Raw genomic sequence first — 17,062 nt, 5'->3', positions numbered from 1 at the left:
TCATGGAAGCTGTTGAAATCAGAGCGTCAGCGGAAAACCCAAGAGAACTAAAAGATCTTACTTGGATCTTACTTAACATTTTGGTTGCTTTTTTACATCAAGGTGTTTCAATCAATTAGAGAGCCTTACAATAATGCCATGTAACACAATCTGACTCAGAGATTCTTAATGTTTGTGGCACAATCTAAATACATTTGTCTCTGTGGAATGCCATCTTTCTGGTCAAAAGTTAATTAAACTGTTCGCCAAAAAAAGAACAAGATTAACAATAAGGATCATTGTGCAAATAAATATAAACCAAGTTGTTTATTTTTTGTCAGCAGTTTCAGTTTTTTCTTGACTGACCCGAGTTTGTTTTACACCAACCTTTACAGCATAAACAGTGTGCGCTCAATTGAGGCGATGACAGCATCAATGGATGGGCCCATCGGAAAACTGACAGCGGCGTATTGATAAGCCAAGTTTCCTCCATTTCATACAGCAAACCTGCCAATCCACTGGCAAAGTGCCCCGCAGAATAGACCTGTTTATTCTCCACCTCTTGTATGAGCCCAGTTAGCTTCCATTTAATGGACTAAGCTCTTTTGTCTAACCCCAAGCGAACTTCAGCTGTTCAGAAATTAACTGATTATCACCCCATCAGTTTGCTATTTGCAGTCCCAGGTCCCGGGTGTCTTTCAAATACATATGCAATTGCAGCCACTCTGTGAAATGCTCAAGGAGCAAATTGCTTCAATAAATACCCCGCGTGTATCTTAACAGGTAATATTAATAAATTCTCCAACAGCAAGTCACCCAAGCCTTGATAGATGTGTCTGGCTGCTGGGCCGATGAATAATGCAAATGAAGCTAATTTTTCCAGACCTGGTAGCCGAGCCCGGTACGCATTTATATGCGTTGCAAGTGAAAGATGTGCAGAGCTGCTTTTCTGAGAAAGAAGCATGCTGTATTTTAATAACAAAGCCGACAGACCTTGGCCTCGCTTTTCTTTAAAGGTTGATGTACAGCTTCAAATAAAAAGTTTCAACATGAAATATAATACAACATTTCTTCCGCTCGAGACGGAGACGAGTGTGATCCGGTGATTGCACAATAACCAATAAGTTAGAGGACTAGCACTGACTCAATATCTATTTGTTTAATACCCCACAAATTATTTCAAATTAATGCCAGCAATTAATAATAATAATAATAATAATAATAATAAAAAGCTTTAGGACTTAAAATAATTCTTCTGTTCTTCATCAATCTTTTTCCTCATCCATTAAAACCAACATTAGTGATCCAACCCATTTGGGAAACAGTCCATCTAAACTTTCTTTCCAAATCATTTCAAACTCAGTCATGGCTGGATGTTTTGAGATCATCAATTTTCAAGACATAGAATTTAAAAAAAGGTTTTTTTTTCAGTAGTTTCCCATTTCTTGCACAGTAGATTTTGTGATGTGGGCCTTTTCTTTTATATAATGTCCTTATAATATTCCCTTCAGAAGGTTTACTGGTTGGTGATGATTTTAGCCAACTCCTTGATAATTTTGCCTTAAATTACGTTTTTTTTTTTTTCCATTTTCTTTTATACTGGTGAGATCCACTTAAAAACGTTGGGGGAAAAAAATAACAAAAAAAATAAATAAGATATTCCACCTAACTCTGAACAACAGACCTACAGACCTTATTTGTATACAGGTTGACCGACCTCATGTGGATGAAAAATTCAAAATCTTACTCACCCAAAAATATGCTGCAGATGCTTCAGCTGCTCACAGATTGAAAAGAGCCCAACCATATATGCCTATTTGATTTCCACATTTTTGAAAATGCATAGAGATAACTCTGTGAGCATGGGCACCGCACTGTCCAGGGAGCTCCTCAGCATATACAATAAAAGTCTTGTTAACTTTAAATTGACACAGAGCCACTGCCTAATATTATCCTCGTCTCACCATCGCGCTCGGTTTGAGGATGGGAAATGTACCTCAACCAAACCGCATTAGTTTTAACGATGTGAACTCGCTTCCCCTTTTTCTAGATCAGCTACTGCTTTTAATAAAGCATATATCCGAGTTTATCAATTTAGATTTCCCCAATGTAGTTTAAACAGCTGGAACTGAAAAGTATTGGATAGAATCTACAGAATCCAGGTAAAGAGAAAAAAAAGTTCTGTTCGTTGGCCCCAGCCCAGTCTCAGTTGACATGAAAATGACATACACGATAGTATGCAATGTCACCCCGGCTGATACCTGTCAGGAATAATTCCACTCCATTTACTTGGCCATTTGCAAATTGGATATGACACTCTAGATGAGTTTCCCAACTTAAGATTCCAAACCAAATATCAGCACCTCGTCTCACCGTCTGCTAATTTAAACCGCCTGAAATCAATTTACAGGACCCAGTTGATGGCTTTGGATTGTCCCTGTGTATCTCTCTCCCCCACTCGTTCAGCCGGGACCTATTCGAGGAGAACGCCTAATTCAACTACCACTCTATAAATTCTATTACATGGTGCCGGGGTATGGCGGAGAAGGGGCCGAGCCTAATGAAGAGTTCGCAGTACCTGACAGCCTGCTTCGCGTTTCGAAGGCTGCGGCACATCATTCGTAGCAGAAAGTGTCACGATGTGGAGAAAAGGTGACACAGATCCGCACGGCTGTAGTAAAGAGGTGAAGGCTGGCCTAACCTTTGTGTTTTTTTATGTTTGGTCCAAGTGTAGCTATTTCTTCCCAGTAACATTAAGTTTAGTTTCTTTTTTTTTCCCAATGTAAAATATTTTCCACTTGTTGCTGGACATAGTTGACTCATTTAATCATTGAAATGTGTTGATTAGCCCAACTCCAAATCAACACAACGGAGAATCTATGGCAAAACCTGAAAACCTCTGTCCAAACTGACGGAGACTGAACCATTTTACAATGAATAGGCAGGAAATTCAGTCAACTGGTCGGACGGATTCCCCAAGCGACGTGAAATGTGCTTCTGTAGACTACTGGGTGCTCAGTGAAAAGGCATGGCTTATCTCAAGTTTTTATTTTTAAATAATTTTGGGAAGCCTGCATTATAGCCCTTTTCTTTTTTAAATATATACAGTGGATCTTTGGTACTCAAAGGGTTTAGGGACAACAAACGCCCCTGAATAGTTCAAATCCATAAACACTCTTATAACCACTTATTGTTTACAAATTAAGTATTCCTTCATATGTACATCCATTGGAGACGGTCTTAACCCTACTACAGAAGCTAATTACTGCAGTTTCCTATTTCTGCTCTTGCTCACTCAATACCAAGGAACTCGAATGGCGTTCCTGGGTTGGTGGCTTATGAAACACCAGAAATACACCAAAAAGTGTACCAATTATTGCTGCACAATGGCATACTAACTTCCCCAGGTGCATTGTCTTTAAAATATTTAAGTATATTCTAAGAAAAACAACAAAAAAAATAAAAAATTGTGAGCGGCTGGGTTTCCCACATGTAATTTGGAATTTAGTTCCATAGAAAATCCCCCAAATAGGGGAATCCACAAATACTGACTTAGGTTGTGTTGGTCTATCAGATAAATTTTAATACAATAAACTGAACATACAAAATGATTCAGGCGGTATGAATACATTTGCACATTGTTGCATATTCAGAAATGTTCTTCCTAGAAAACATTTGTTTCAGGTTCTATTGTTGCTGAAGATGAACATTGTATGAACAGAGCTTTGGCCTGTGGAGATAAGTAGATAAGAAGATGATGTACACAACAGATAAGACAGCAATGGAAGTGTGAGTGCATCATTATCATGTTGAATAAACACAATAAGCAGAATCCTTTCTGTAGGTCCCTGGTATGGTATTTGTTTGTTTTTCTTTTCCTTCTGAATTAACTGTGTCGAGGAAAGGTTTTAAAAATCAATAGTCAAGAATGTCCAACTATCCATCCTTCTTTTTCTACAACTCCTTATTCCTTGCGAGGCGCTGGTCCCCATCTACAGTTTCAAAGAATTTCCATTGGTTAGGATTGTCAAGTACTGCAAGCAACACTGCCTTCTGTCAACACAACGCCTGCTGAGATGCCCTTGGGCCAAGCTTTCAGTTACCTCACTGGACCTGCATGGTGCAAAACTCTGGGAAATCTGTGGCTTTGCCTTAGACAGATCTCAGGGAAGTGTTTGTGTAAAGGTACATTTGAGCCAACTGCTGCTGCCCTCTTCGGATTTCTCCCTTTGCGTTCATAATGTTTACTAGCTGCAGTGTATTTCTGGATTTCTGACACTTTCTTCAGTACAGTGCATCCTGGATGCAATTCTTCTTTACCACCAAACCCTAAACTTTTTGGATATAAAAAAAATAAAAATAAAACACGTTAGGAGAACCGCTACACCTTCTTGAGTGAAATTTCTGGATTCTTTAACCACTGCGAGTAACTTCGCTGGATGGAAAAACAAAAAAGCCAAAAATGGCTAATTTATGTTAGAGCAAGACTTCTTTGTTTATGCACAAGCTTTGTTGTTTTGTTATTTTCTATCCGCTGTGATAATTTATTCAAGCTGTCAGTAAACGTCAACCCCTTAAACAGAAAAACATTTTTCTTTTCATTTTAGTTATTCACAAGCTGTAATTGTGTTTATTTTAAGCAAAATTAACTACGGAAATATTCTACAAATCTTACAAGTCACATGCGAGTCACGGTCAGAAGTATTGAACCCTAACCATCAGTCACCTTCAGCAGCAATTTCATTCATTGCAAATTTAATTGGACTTAAACTTTCCAGTGACATCATTCACACAACTGCTCCTCATTGGACATCCCGGTAGATCAGCAGTTTGTGTAATACTGCCTAAAATTAAAGTCCGACTTTATCCCGAAAACAAAAAGAAAGGGTAAGTCCGATTGGTGGACTCAAAAACAAAATTGGCAAATGATGTTAAAGAAAAAAGCCAATCCACAAAGTCAAACATAATTATGCAATTGATTCTTTTTGTTGGCATTACAAAGACAGCAAAACAACAGAGGCAAAAGAGCAGAGCAGCAGTTTCTCTTCTACTGTTATTCAGTGCCAATTATCCTCTTGAAACCTAGTTTTGCCAGGGCTGGAAGAGCATGAATAGATTGGAAAAACCTCAGCTTGCTGCTAAGTAGTCCTGAGGAAGTTATTTCAAAGGGTGAGTGGAAGTGCATGAATAAATTTTGCAGCTCTGGTTCAAAAATTGACATACGCAAGTGCAGACGGAGTGTTTTTATTCCCGTTTTATTTACTTCAGGGTGTTTTTCTTTTCTCTTTTTTTTTTTTTCTGTAATGATGCCCTCTGATTCCGACATGGCATCTTGTCAGTCCAAGTAAAACCAGGAGAGGGGAGGAAAAAAAAAATGTTGCACTAAAAAAAAAGAAATAAAAGTCAAAGATTATGAAAGCAAAGGGAAATCGTGCCAACAAGAGGGAGAGGATGCTTGTCTGAAATGATGAAAAGTGACATTTGCTGAGAGTGCAAACAACACAGACTTTAGGAGACCAGCGTGTTTTTTTTTTGTCTTTGTTTTGTTTTTTGTCAGGATTTTTTTCCTTGACCACAGACAGCTAAAATGAAAATGGACATTTCAATTCAGCTGCTGAAACTGCAGAGATGCAACGCTTAGTGTTTGGGCACCTAGTGAGTACTAGTGCATACAAATGTTAAACATTAACCGAAGGAAAAGCAAAAGAGCAGGACAGGAGACTCGGGGCTTCTGCCAAGGCTCATAACAGTAAACAGACACTTGCATAAATGCGTCACTCCACTTCAGCTAGGATGAAATTCTAAATCAGTTATATAAATGCATCACTTTTTGATTTGTGTTGTGGGAAAAAAAAAGTAATCTGTATTTTAAAGTTCATTAATATAGAAGCTGCTTTTAAAGTGGTCTTACAGCAGTTTCCCCATCTTGCTGTATGTTGGTTTTTATAAAATTTAAAGTAAAAAAATGTGGATCTAAATTTGAGAAAAATCTGGGGAGAAAATGTTTTGTTTTTTTTTTATTAGTGGTTAGGAGAATTATGAGTTTCTACCCTCAGTGATGTTTACTTTAGCACACAAATTGAAAAACATAATATTTCTATCTATACTTTTTGTTTTGGACCCCCTGTGATGAGTGTGTGTGAGAAAATATTTTTCAAAAAGTCCAATCTTCCCCCTCCTTATGAGAGGTGGGTGTTATATTTCACTGATAAAAGCAAAGTGCTGCTGTACGTGATTCCCCTGAGCCTGGGGTGATATTTGCTTTAAAGTGGTAGTGCTGGAATACTTAGTTTTTCCTCTGTGGGATCTTGATAGTTTAGATTGCCTCGCTTTAGCTCTCAGCTCGGCTTCTACGAAAAGGAGAGGATAAAAATACAAACTCAACCTGCGTTGCAGAACTTTTTCACACAGACGAGGTGAAACGCAACACCGCTTCCTAGTAAAGCACTGTTCCAGTTTATTTCAATTGTGAATATGAATTGATTTTTTTTTCTTCTTGATTTTCTGACAAGAGGCTTTGATTCAACAGGGGGGCACTGGTGTCCCAGTTACAATTGGAAAAGGGAAAAAGAGTGGATAAGAAGAAAGAAGTCCAAGTACAACATGTATGAACATATTTAATACAAACAACTTGGTATTTTGGTATTTTTATGATATAAAGCACTTTGAAATGCCTTTTTTGATTGGTTGATTGATTGAAACAAGACAGCATGTTCATGCCCCCTCCCCCCCTACTTTGTCAATACCACCAATGTGAATCTATTTCATTGATAATCACTTATAGACCAGCAAAGTATTGCATTACTGTCATCTGTAAAGATGACATGGGGTTTATGTATTACAAAAAAAGTAATTCAGAAATGGTTGCTGAGCATGTCTTTTTGCCACATTCACGCTAATATTTCTAAATAAATCCCACCCACGTGTTACCATCAGCAACAGCCTTAATGTTGCAGCTAAGTATAGGTTTCTAAATGAACATTAGTGAACAAACAGCATTAAGAAACCCAATGTGTACAGCAGACCGTGATAATACACTGCATTTATAGTTGCAACCTGACATGGAAGCTGAAAAGGTGTGAATACGTCTTCTAGCATGTAATTACATCATGCTAGAACAAACAAAGATGTGTCTTTATACCCAAAAATATAATTCTGTAAAAATCTTTGCAGTAGCCACTGTTGGCAGAACTGAGCGAAAAATATTTCTGCCAAAAGATTTTCTACCAGAAAAAAAATAAAATAATCCACAGTATTTCTCAGCTGCCTTGGCTGCTTCAAAGTTGGGTTTTTTTGTAGTCCTGGAAGAGAACAGCACCCCGGAATGACTGCCGTCACTTGTAGTATGCTTCACATTGATTTTGACATGACTGATGTCACGACATGCTGTGAAATTTCTAGGAAAAGGCAGAAAAGACAACACTTGTGCTCAATGAAATTACCACTTTGGCAGCATGGGGTCACTATGCCTTATCTGTTGCAGCATGAAAAAAGTAAATAAATAAATAAAAGGGTGTCTTTAGGTGGCAACAACTGCATTAGTCTGCGGTAGGCTGTTGTATGTTTCGAGAGTGGAAGGTGATGATTATGCAAATTGAGTCATTTCATCAAAGGACAATTATAATGTGTAAAGTCCTTTAAAAATACAGTACTAATCAAGTAAATGCACAGGGTCATGATCTCATAAAGTCCTTAAGAGCACAGAGCTGTGCTCTGTGCTCTCCAGCTCTAGTATATCAAGCTTCATAATTCTGTTTGAGTGGACGGAAAGTGCCAAAAAAAAAAATCTATATTTATCATTTAAATTTTATAATCAAGCAACTTGTCACTAGAATTTACATTCTCAGATCCAAGTTTATTTCTTCCCCAAGTGCCGGAAAGCTAACCAGACATCTGCGACCATTTCTTGGAACAAATAAACCGACAACAACCCATGTAGCTCTACGCAGTTTAACAATCATATGAAATTCAACAGACTGAAATGTATGATCTAAAAATAGTTTGTCTAACTACTACCTCCGGCAACTAGAAAGAACACACTTCTCTCATTCATTGTGCTTTGGCTTGACACAAATGAATGTGTTTGCCAATTCCCCCTGGCATCAGGGGTCAATACTTTGTCTTGAAGATGGATGGAGCTTTTACAATTGTCAAATGTCCTTGGGCATGTTAGGCATTTGTTTTTGTTTTTTTTCCCTTTTCCTAATTTCTTCTTCTACATATAAACTTAATGAAGAATTGATCAAACTAGAAAGTAAATCGGCATTCTTACGGAACATCTTGAAGGGTCAGATAGCGCGAGTGTCTCTGTTATGTCACATTTTGAAGGTTTTTTGCAGAAACTTCGGACATTTTTAATTCAAAGGCAGTCAAATAATTATGGAGGACAGTCTATAAACTTTATTTTGGTCTACTCGGTCAATTCCTCCTACAGCATGTTCCACTCACTCATTTAATCATCAGATAAATGAAGATGGACAGCGTAGAAATTTGAGGTGGACAATATATCAAAATATCTGTTTGGGATTAGGATGGGTGTTTTCAAAACCAGTCCGTCCCAAACATTTTAGGCAGATGTATTTATACTTCAACTGGATTGCACACTAAATGTTGCACATGAACCACAACATCTTCAGATCCACAAAAAAAAACAATCATCAATTGACCCACAACCACAAGGAAGCGGTCCACCATTTTTATTCTGTTTTTAAGATTTTAACGCTTCTTCTTATCACACTAAAATCTGAAATTGCTCAGTATTTTGGCTGTACTCTGACATCTGTACAAACCAGTCAACTGTATGCACTCTGGTCTAATGCACACTAAAAATGCAACTCCTTTCAAACGCCATTAAGTGCTGGTAATGGTATCTAACGAGGCGTGCTCTGTCTCTCGTGACTGTCCCTCACTCGATTGGTGATGTCAATCTGACGCACATTGCGGAACCTGGTTCTGGTTCTGCGTTCCACTTGTACCATCCGTTTTAAGTGATTACCCTTGGTGTGTATGTTTTTATTTTATTTTATTTGACATTTTTTATAATAAAAAATAAATATTTCAATCACACTAAATGCTACATCTTCAACTGTTTTCACACAAGCCTCTGTCCACTTAATGTGACAAAAGGGCTTTTTTAGTGCACACTATACAGGCTATCTATAGGCATGTACTGTATGTCACTGGGTGACATTAATAGACCCCGTGAACAGCCAATCCATTCATTTCCCGAACAGGAGTCGTGTCTGATTCATTTTGATTGCATTACCCCATGTGCTTTATGAGACGGTGCCAAAGGTGAAGGAAGGTGGCGCGGAGAGATAATGCTGCCATCATTTACCGATCCTTCCGCTGCACCTCGGCGTAAGTGCGGCGCCTAATTTCTATCGCCCTTTTGGGGCCATTATGGCTGCTAACCCAGAATAATTAACTCTGAGGAGAGTTCCTAGGAATGGAACTAGCTTCTCAGTATTTCCTGGATGGAGAAAACGGCCGCGGTGTGACCGCTCGCGAGTAGCTCTGGCTGGATGGAACGCCTGTCAGCTCCAATTGAACCGAGGCCCTGAAACAGACTGTGGCGTCCTACCATTGCTGCTTCGCAGGGAACATTCTTGTAGCCGACGGCAATTTTGTCATGTCATTTTACAGTCTTTAAAAAGTTCCGTTAGGGTTCTTTTCTCAGTTTGCCACTACTCCACTGTGTTTTACATTTTAGCTTTTAATGTCACCACGTCTGGTGTCTCACTTTGAATTTCACAATGTGCTTCGGCATGTTTCTATTGCGGTTTGCCGCTTTTTTAAGTTTCAGGCACACACTTTGCTGCTCAGGCATCATCGTTCTAACTCGAAAACCCTCCAGTATCTGAATAAACCAACTCCACAAAGAAAAGTCAACCAGAATTCCTTCACTTCAATATGAGACTAATTTCCAGTTTTCAAAAACGGTTGGTGGTGCTGCGAGCCAGTTTGTCAGCTTGGATAGTTTTTCTCCCCTGGCAAATGAAACAGCTTTGTTTTTCCTGAGCTTATCTTTGATATGAAAATAATGTGGTGGTCTGAGATACATAACAGTGTCAAAAATAGCATTAAAAGACGACATATTTTTTTACAAGGACAAATGGCTTTTTTCCCCCCCCACAGCACTGTATGTACATTATCATAAAAATGGTAAGTTAGTAAGGTGTATGGAATTTATTCAAAGCTCTTCGCCTGACCTCGAGAAAAAAAAAAAAAAAGTTAAAAATGCCGGACAGCTGTCAGATTTAATAATCAGCTATGAAATCTGCCTCAACCCTCCTGGGCGAGAGGTGAGAGATGTCTCGCAGTCCTGCAGCAGTTGCTGCATATTCGGATTGGCATATACAGACAGTTTTCACACTCTGACGCCGTCTGTCCTGTAGTGTGAGACCATAATCCATCTGACCACCTGGGAAACAAACGACTGCGAAAGGGAAAGGAGGGAGAAAAAAAAAAGTCCCAAAGGCCATATTTCTGGAATGAGAAAAGACAAAGGTTGTGAAGTCTTGTCACAAGGAATATCATATTTCTAAAAGGATTTAGTGATAGGAACTAATAATGAAAATGCATGGCCACTATGACTCCATAGTAGCAAGTATTAAATGACTGAAAATTTAGAATATTCAGCTATTCAGCTTATTTACACAACACTAATCAAACAGTAAATGCAATTTACAGATAGTCCAATTAAATCAATTCCAAAATTACTCTACTACCGCTGCAACAATTATTTTATGCAGAACAGTGACACTTAACTCCTAATTTAATTACATGCAATTCAAAACCATCCATTTGAAATGTAATACGATAAGTTTCAGCGGCTTACGAAGTGCTTACTGGTAAAACTTTAAGAGAATTTCACTCTTTGCTTTACAGCACCCGCTCATCCTGAACAAACAGATGGCAGTCGTGAGGAATGACTCCATTTAAATAGGAAAAAATAAATAAATAAATCGCCATAAAAATAAAAAAAAACTGGCTAGGTTTTATCTGCCTTCAGAGAGTCTGAAAGACAGGAGAAAAGTCAGAGGAAAAGGTCAAAGCAGTGCACCAGGCATCCTTTCTATGGGCGGAGAAAAACAGAAAACACGCACGTGAGGAATGATTAAAAGCACAGCTTCCGACCGGATTTGCAAAGTTTGAAGACAGAAGCGCAATAAATCTGTTCTGAGTAGGATTTGAAATGCCTGCGCCGTTTAAAAATAACCACACTTTCAGCACAGGACTCAAGTTAATGCCAGGCACAGTGCATGAATGTCAACAGTTTATTCTTGCGGTGGATCAAGTTAAAAGGAAAATGGGCTTTCATCTGAATTTCACAAACAGAACATTTGAAATAGGCCAGGTTTGGTCTGGTAAGACATGATCAGATTCTGATTACCGGATGGTATTTGTCAAAACGCAAAGCTAAAAATTCAGCACTGGTAATTCAATATTTTATATTAATCGTTTCAAAACTTCAGCATATTGTGAACCAAGACAAAAAAAAAAAAAGATATATATCAGCGTCATGTTTGTTAAATTCTACAGGATAAATATCAAATTACATACAGAAAACTGTGTCATGAAAGACTTTGCAGTCTGTTGAAACCCATGTCAAGTTTGTTGCTGTAAAGAAAGAAGGTGCCTTGCACAAAGTATTGCCATTTTCAGACCTTTTCAAAAGGCAGTTTTATTTTTGCTTTCGCCAGCGAAGCCTTTCTTGGCTTAAATTTGGGACAAGTTGCAGTAATCTCTTTATTGCTCTAGGTCAGCCTGAAACTGCTGTGTTATATGCACTCAAACCTCTTTGGAGTTGCTTTTTTCCCCCACAGTACACACAAACTTTGAACTTTTTTTTTTTTAACTGACTTTTTGATTTGGATCCATCAGTTTTTTGTTTTTGTTTTTTTCTTTTACAACTTCATGGGTTCAACTTCAGTTTCATTGGGTATTTCAAGATATTTCTAAAGGTCTTCAGGTCAAAATTCTTGCTATTAATCTTAAATATTGATCCACAACAACAATACTTTTTGCACTGTAGACTGCACTACCCTATCTGGAGCACAATAGCACAGGCATGCAGATACTGTTTATTGACTACAGCTCTGCTTTTGGTAATGTTATTCTGTCCACACAAAAAAAAAAAACAAAAAAAAAAAACTTTTGGCTCTCCACCTCAGTGCAACAAAATCCCAGTTTTCTTGAGAGCAAGACTACAGCTGATATAGATTAGAAATACTCTCAATGCAACCCAACATCGATGGCCCTCAGGGAAGAGTGCTTAGCTCCCTGTTATACTGAATGTAGATCCATGAATGTACAGCTACATAATGTAAAGGAAAGATGAAAATCATAACTTTGTCTCTTTTGCGAATTCTGGTGAATCCAAAAGCATTTATGTGGAAGAGGGGAAATTTGGTGCCTCTGATAAGTTCTGTCTCTGATCCAGTTGGATGTCTCTGGAAGCATCCAAATTGAAGGACTCCTTTTATCATGATGGACCAGTTCATACATGCTCTGAACTCAAGCATCACTTTCCTCATCTCCAAAGCTAATATGAGCCACCCTAAAAAGCTAATCTTTTTAAAATAGGTCATGGTCGCACTTAAATCCTTGCAAACAGCAAGTTGTTTCTGCACTCTGTTCGGTCATCAATCATGAGCAAGACACCAAAATATTAAAACTCCTCCACATGAGCCCAAAAAAAAGGGTCTTCAACCCGGATGAGCAAAACATCTTGTAGTCTTGTCTGGTGGTAGCTTTGGTACCTTCAACTCCAGGATTCTCCCCAACTTTGGCTGACCCGCAAATCGTAAGTTGTAAACCCAGAAACAATTAAACGTTCAAGGACGAAAGCTGGTACATGCGAAGGTCAGGTCTTCTTTTTAAGTGCAGTTTTTATGCAAGCGTTGCCGAGCTCTAAGGTTCTGGATATTTGCATCTTTAAGTTTCAGACATTGTTCATGAAGCAGTTGAATGACGGCTGAATTAAAATAGCTCTAAGGTGTGTAACTCTCTGAGGGTTTCCTGCTGGGTTGGAAAAGGCGCCGGAGAATGGCAGAATTGGGCTTTAAAGCTAAACAATGGCCACTGTGCGTGTGTGAGGCTTTGAAGTAATAGCAGATGCCCTTGAAGTGAAGTGCCTTAGGTCTCGTGCCGACTTGGTGTTGCCATTCGGTGTAATGCTGATTGTTCCCCACTGCGAATGTCATCCAATGAATCAAACCCACACCCCCCTCTTTATTCTTCTTTACCGTTCGTTCTTTTTTTTTTTTACTCCCCTCACAGTTCAACATCTCAGTCTCACATTGACTGCTATTTTTCCTCCCAACTTGAAATATTGGCAGTTACTATGAGGGCACTTTGCAGTGAAGGCCGTGGAATAAAATGCAGTCCTGAGGTTAATCTGAAAAGTAAAGACTTTATTGTCTTCTGGTCCTCTCACTGAAAAGCTTTTCAGGTGCCTGACATAAAGGCAACTCTATAAACTTTAACCTGCATCTTAAATGAGTGGTGGAAAGGACATCTTTCTCTCTTCCACTTTAGGGCCTTCAGTAGTCACTTTGTGGGCTGATCGTGCGACGCAGGGAAAAGAAGGATGGATGGGAGGAGGAGGGAGAGCGTGAGCATTTTGCTGGGAGTGATTGCGAGAGGACAGCGGTGGCACAAGATGTCCTCTGCACAGTGATTAATTCCAGACCCAATTTGATTTATGGGCCCACCACAGTTGTTTTGTAGGTCACTTTGGTGCCACATCGCTCAAGCTGTGCAAACAACAAGTCCGATATCGCTGCTGGATGGCCGCAAAGAGGGACACGCATGCGCGACCACGTTGAAAATGAGCATGGTCGTTTCCAAATCTGTTAGCCTCTCATGCCATGAAATCTTGTGAATCGTTAAAAGCTATTCGGTGCTGTAAAAAATGTTGCGGTCCTTACAGATTTCTCCTGTTTGTGCTTTTGTGTCATGCTGCCGCAAAACAAAAATTTAGTTAAAAGGGTGATTATATAATCTAATCTGGGGCTGTGTATAAAAATGAACACATATTAAATTTTGAGTGATCAATTTGTTATAGACGGATTTATTTTTGTCTCGAGTTAGTAGTAAAGTCTAACAGCTTACCAATTTTAGCAGCTTAAAACGACTTCATGCCAAAGTGTTTACATACACCACAATAAAAATGGATATTAAAAATCTATAGTTTCAAAATAGAATGTTGAATTTACATGTTAGGCTGAGAAGTCTAGGAAAATTTTATTTTAAGCTTCAGATAAAGTAAGAATATAATCTTATTTTGCATTTTCAACTTCAAAGAATATTCTAAAAGTTACAGTGTTTACATATAAATATTCTGCTTCTTGCCCTATACTTTAATATAACATGTAAAACTGTAAAGGTAAAATTATTTTTCTATAAAAACATTTCCTACAATTATGGGTTTAGTGGAAAAAAAAACATTGGGTTGGAAGAATATTTTTCTTTCAGAGTAAAAAAATTTAAACTAAATTTATTATACAAATCAAAGGTTTAAGTTGGGTAACATTTATAGATACTAGTACAAAACTGAGCTAAATGGTCAGAAAATCCTGGTCTAAGGTGGCTTTTATGCTATATCAAAGTCATAATATTGGTCCTTTTAAGGACCATAAAAGATTATTAAAGCTAATGTGATTCGAAATTAATTACAGAGAAAATGGACCGAAATCAAAACACAGGATAATGAATGACTAACTGATTTGATTAAAGTCAATGTGATTAAAACGTTCATGACATATTAGAAGCAGAACCACATTTCATCATTTCCCAAGTATGGAATAAATTATTCACCAAAGCTGTCAGTCATCATTTCAGCAAAGTGGTCTCAAGTTTTGAAGTCAATAAGTAATAATTCAGAATCATAAAACCTATAAGGCAGTGGATGATTCTTTCCCTCCTTTTGACTGGAAACCATACACTTTTGCCTCATGGAGGAGTTTTTAATTTTGAACTTAATTTCACTTAAAACTATGTCAAAGGCAGGATTTGCATAATAAAAAAAGCCAGAGACAAAGATTACAGAATGGCATAAAAGCCCTGCTTTGCAGTCTGACCCACATGCCAGTCCAGTCTTGATTGCTTATTAGGATGCGAGAAGAGTCAGGAAAATGGCAAACTCTCATCCTCGTGTTGACAGTGGATATTTGTTTTTGCCCATCTCAGCTAAATGCAGGCCTCCATTTGACATCTGCGTCTAGGTTTAGAAAATATCTCAAATAACTACAAGATTTATCATCACAAACAGAGACGAATGACCTTACAAGAATAGTTGAAATGCAACACCCCCCTGGCCTGAACTACTGATATGCCTCTGGCTTTTGTTGCAGGTTTTCTATATCGGATTCAAAATGTACTTCATACACCGCAGAAACTTACAGAAAAACACAATCTTCCCCCCTGTAGTAGAGGCTAAGAACCCCCACCATCCCAGACACAAAGATGCTCTGACCACTGATGTAATTCCAGGCTTTGAGTTCATTAAGTTGCTCCAACAAAGTATAAAATGCTCAACGCGCTACAGGCACAGAGGAAAATACATAGCTTCAGTCTGTCCCTCCGCTCTGGGTCAGACGGCCGCTTCATCACTTTGATATAAAGAAGAGTGAGCAATGGCCGTGCAAGAATACCCCAGGAACACTTCAAGCCTCTGGTCCAGTCTGTCTTTGGTTCGCTCTCCGATCCACTTTCACCTCCACTGGATCTCACATCGCAGCTTTAATGGCACCAACAGACTTAGCGGTTTCTGTCAGGAAACCTGTTGGTCCATAGCGTTAGGAGATTACATCTAAAGAAGTCACGTAAGAAGAAGACCACCCAGTAGGTATGGAATGCCAAGAGTGCCACAATGCAATAGATTTAAAAATGTATTAAATTTATAACTGGAGCTGTATGTGTGCCATAAATTATCTAGGTTTTTCTATTAAAAAAAAAAAAAAGACAACTTTTATGAAGTTAGAAGTTTGTACAAGTAGATCATATTTCTCTTGTAGACGTTTGGGAGTCGAAGGTCCCAAACTTTTACAAGACAAATATCTAGAATCTGGTCTGAGGAGGAAAACTAGGAGCTACAAAGAAAGTACATAATTTTTAAAGTTTAATCAGTAATACTTTTATGACAAATTTATGTCAGACCATGATTTATTGGTTAATGACAATTTGTCATAACAAAGACGTTTTGAATAATGTCAACTTTGTATTAAAAGTGTCATGATTTACCAAATGACTTTATGACAAGAGTCATAAATATTCATGAAGACTTACTGATGTTCATGACAGGTGTTATGTCATGTTTATGACGGTGTCATGACAGTCTTAGTCACAACCCGTCAAATTAAGTGTTACCAAATAAATTTTATTTTATTGGCTCAGACATATTATCACAATATTAATTGAATTTACAGAATGGCGGGAGTCGAGTTACGTGGATTTTCCACACACTATGCAAGCAGCTACATGACGTGCGTATTAGCCTTGAAATAAATTTGCTACTTCCGTATCACAAAAGGAGGAAATCTTGCTTCCTAGGCATGCAACTCCAGAGGAACTCCGGGTTGAAATTAAATCTATCTGCAGAAATACTAATTAAGTGGTTGCTAAGCGACGTCAGTCCCGAAAGCCATTTATTCCTTGCCAACTTCAATCACTTTCTACATTGTGGTTCCAGGATTATGATGCAAGTTTCGAGCAAGAATTATTCAGGAAAATTGTGCTCTTTTGATGAATTGTTGTGCGTCCCGGTTTGCTCCTCGTGTCGCTTTTGTTTTAAGTGACCAAGAAAGAAAAACCCTCACCTGATTCATCTTCACTGCAATTTATGAGAAGATCACAATGATGTAAAAGTCTCTGAATATATGAACCCATTACTGATGAATACAAGTTGAAGAAAATCACTAAGAGAATGAAGTCATAACTTTCAGTCCAACCTTTTGTCGTCTACACACAAGGCTTAAAGAAATGCTCAGGAGAAATGAAAACTCAGCCCCCCTTTAACTGATTTGTACACTTTTTTTTTCTTCTCCAATCCACTGAACCAACTACTAAATAAGGTTAT

Source organism: Xiphophorus hellerii, chromosome 24, assembly GCF_003331165.1.
Source record: "Xiphophorus hellerii strain 12219 chromosome 24, Xiphophorus_hellerii-4.1, whole genome shotgun sequence".
Taxonomy (NCBI): domain Eukaryota; kingdom Metazoa; phylum Chordata; class Actinopteri; order Cyprinodontiformes; family Poeciliidae; genus Xiphophorus; species Xiphophorus hellerii.
Note: the sequence above shows the minus strand (reverse complement) of the source record.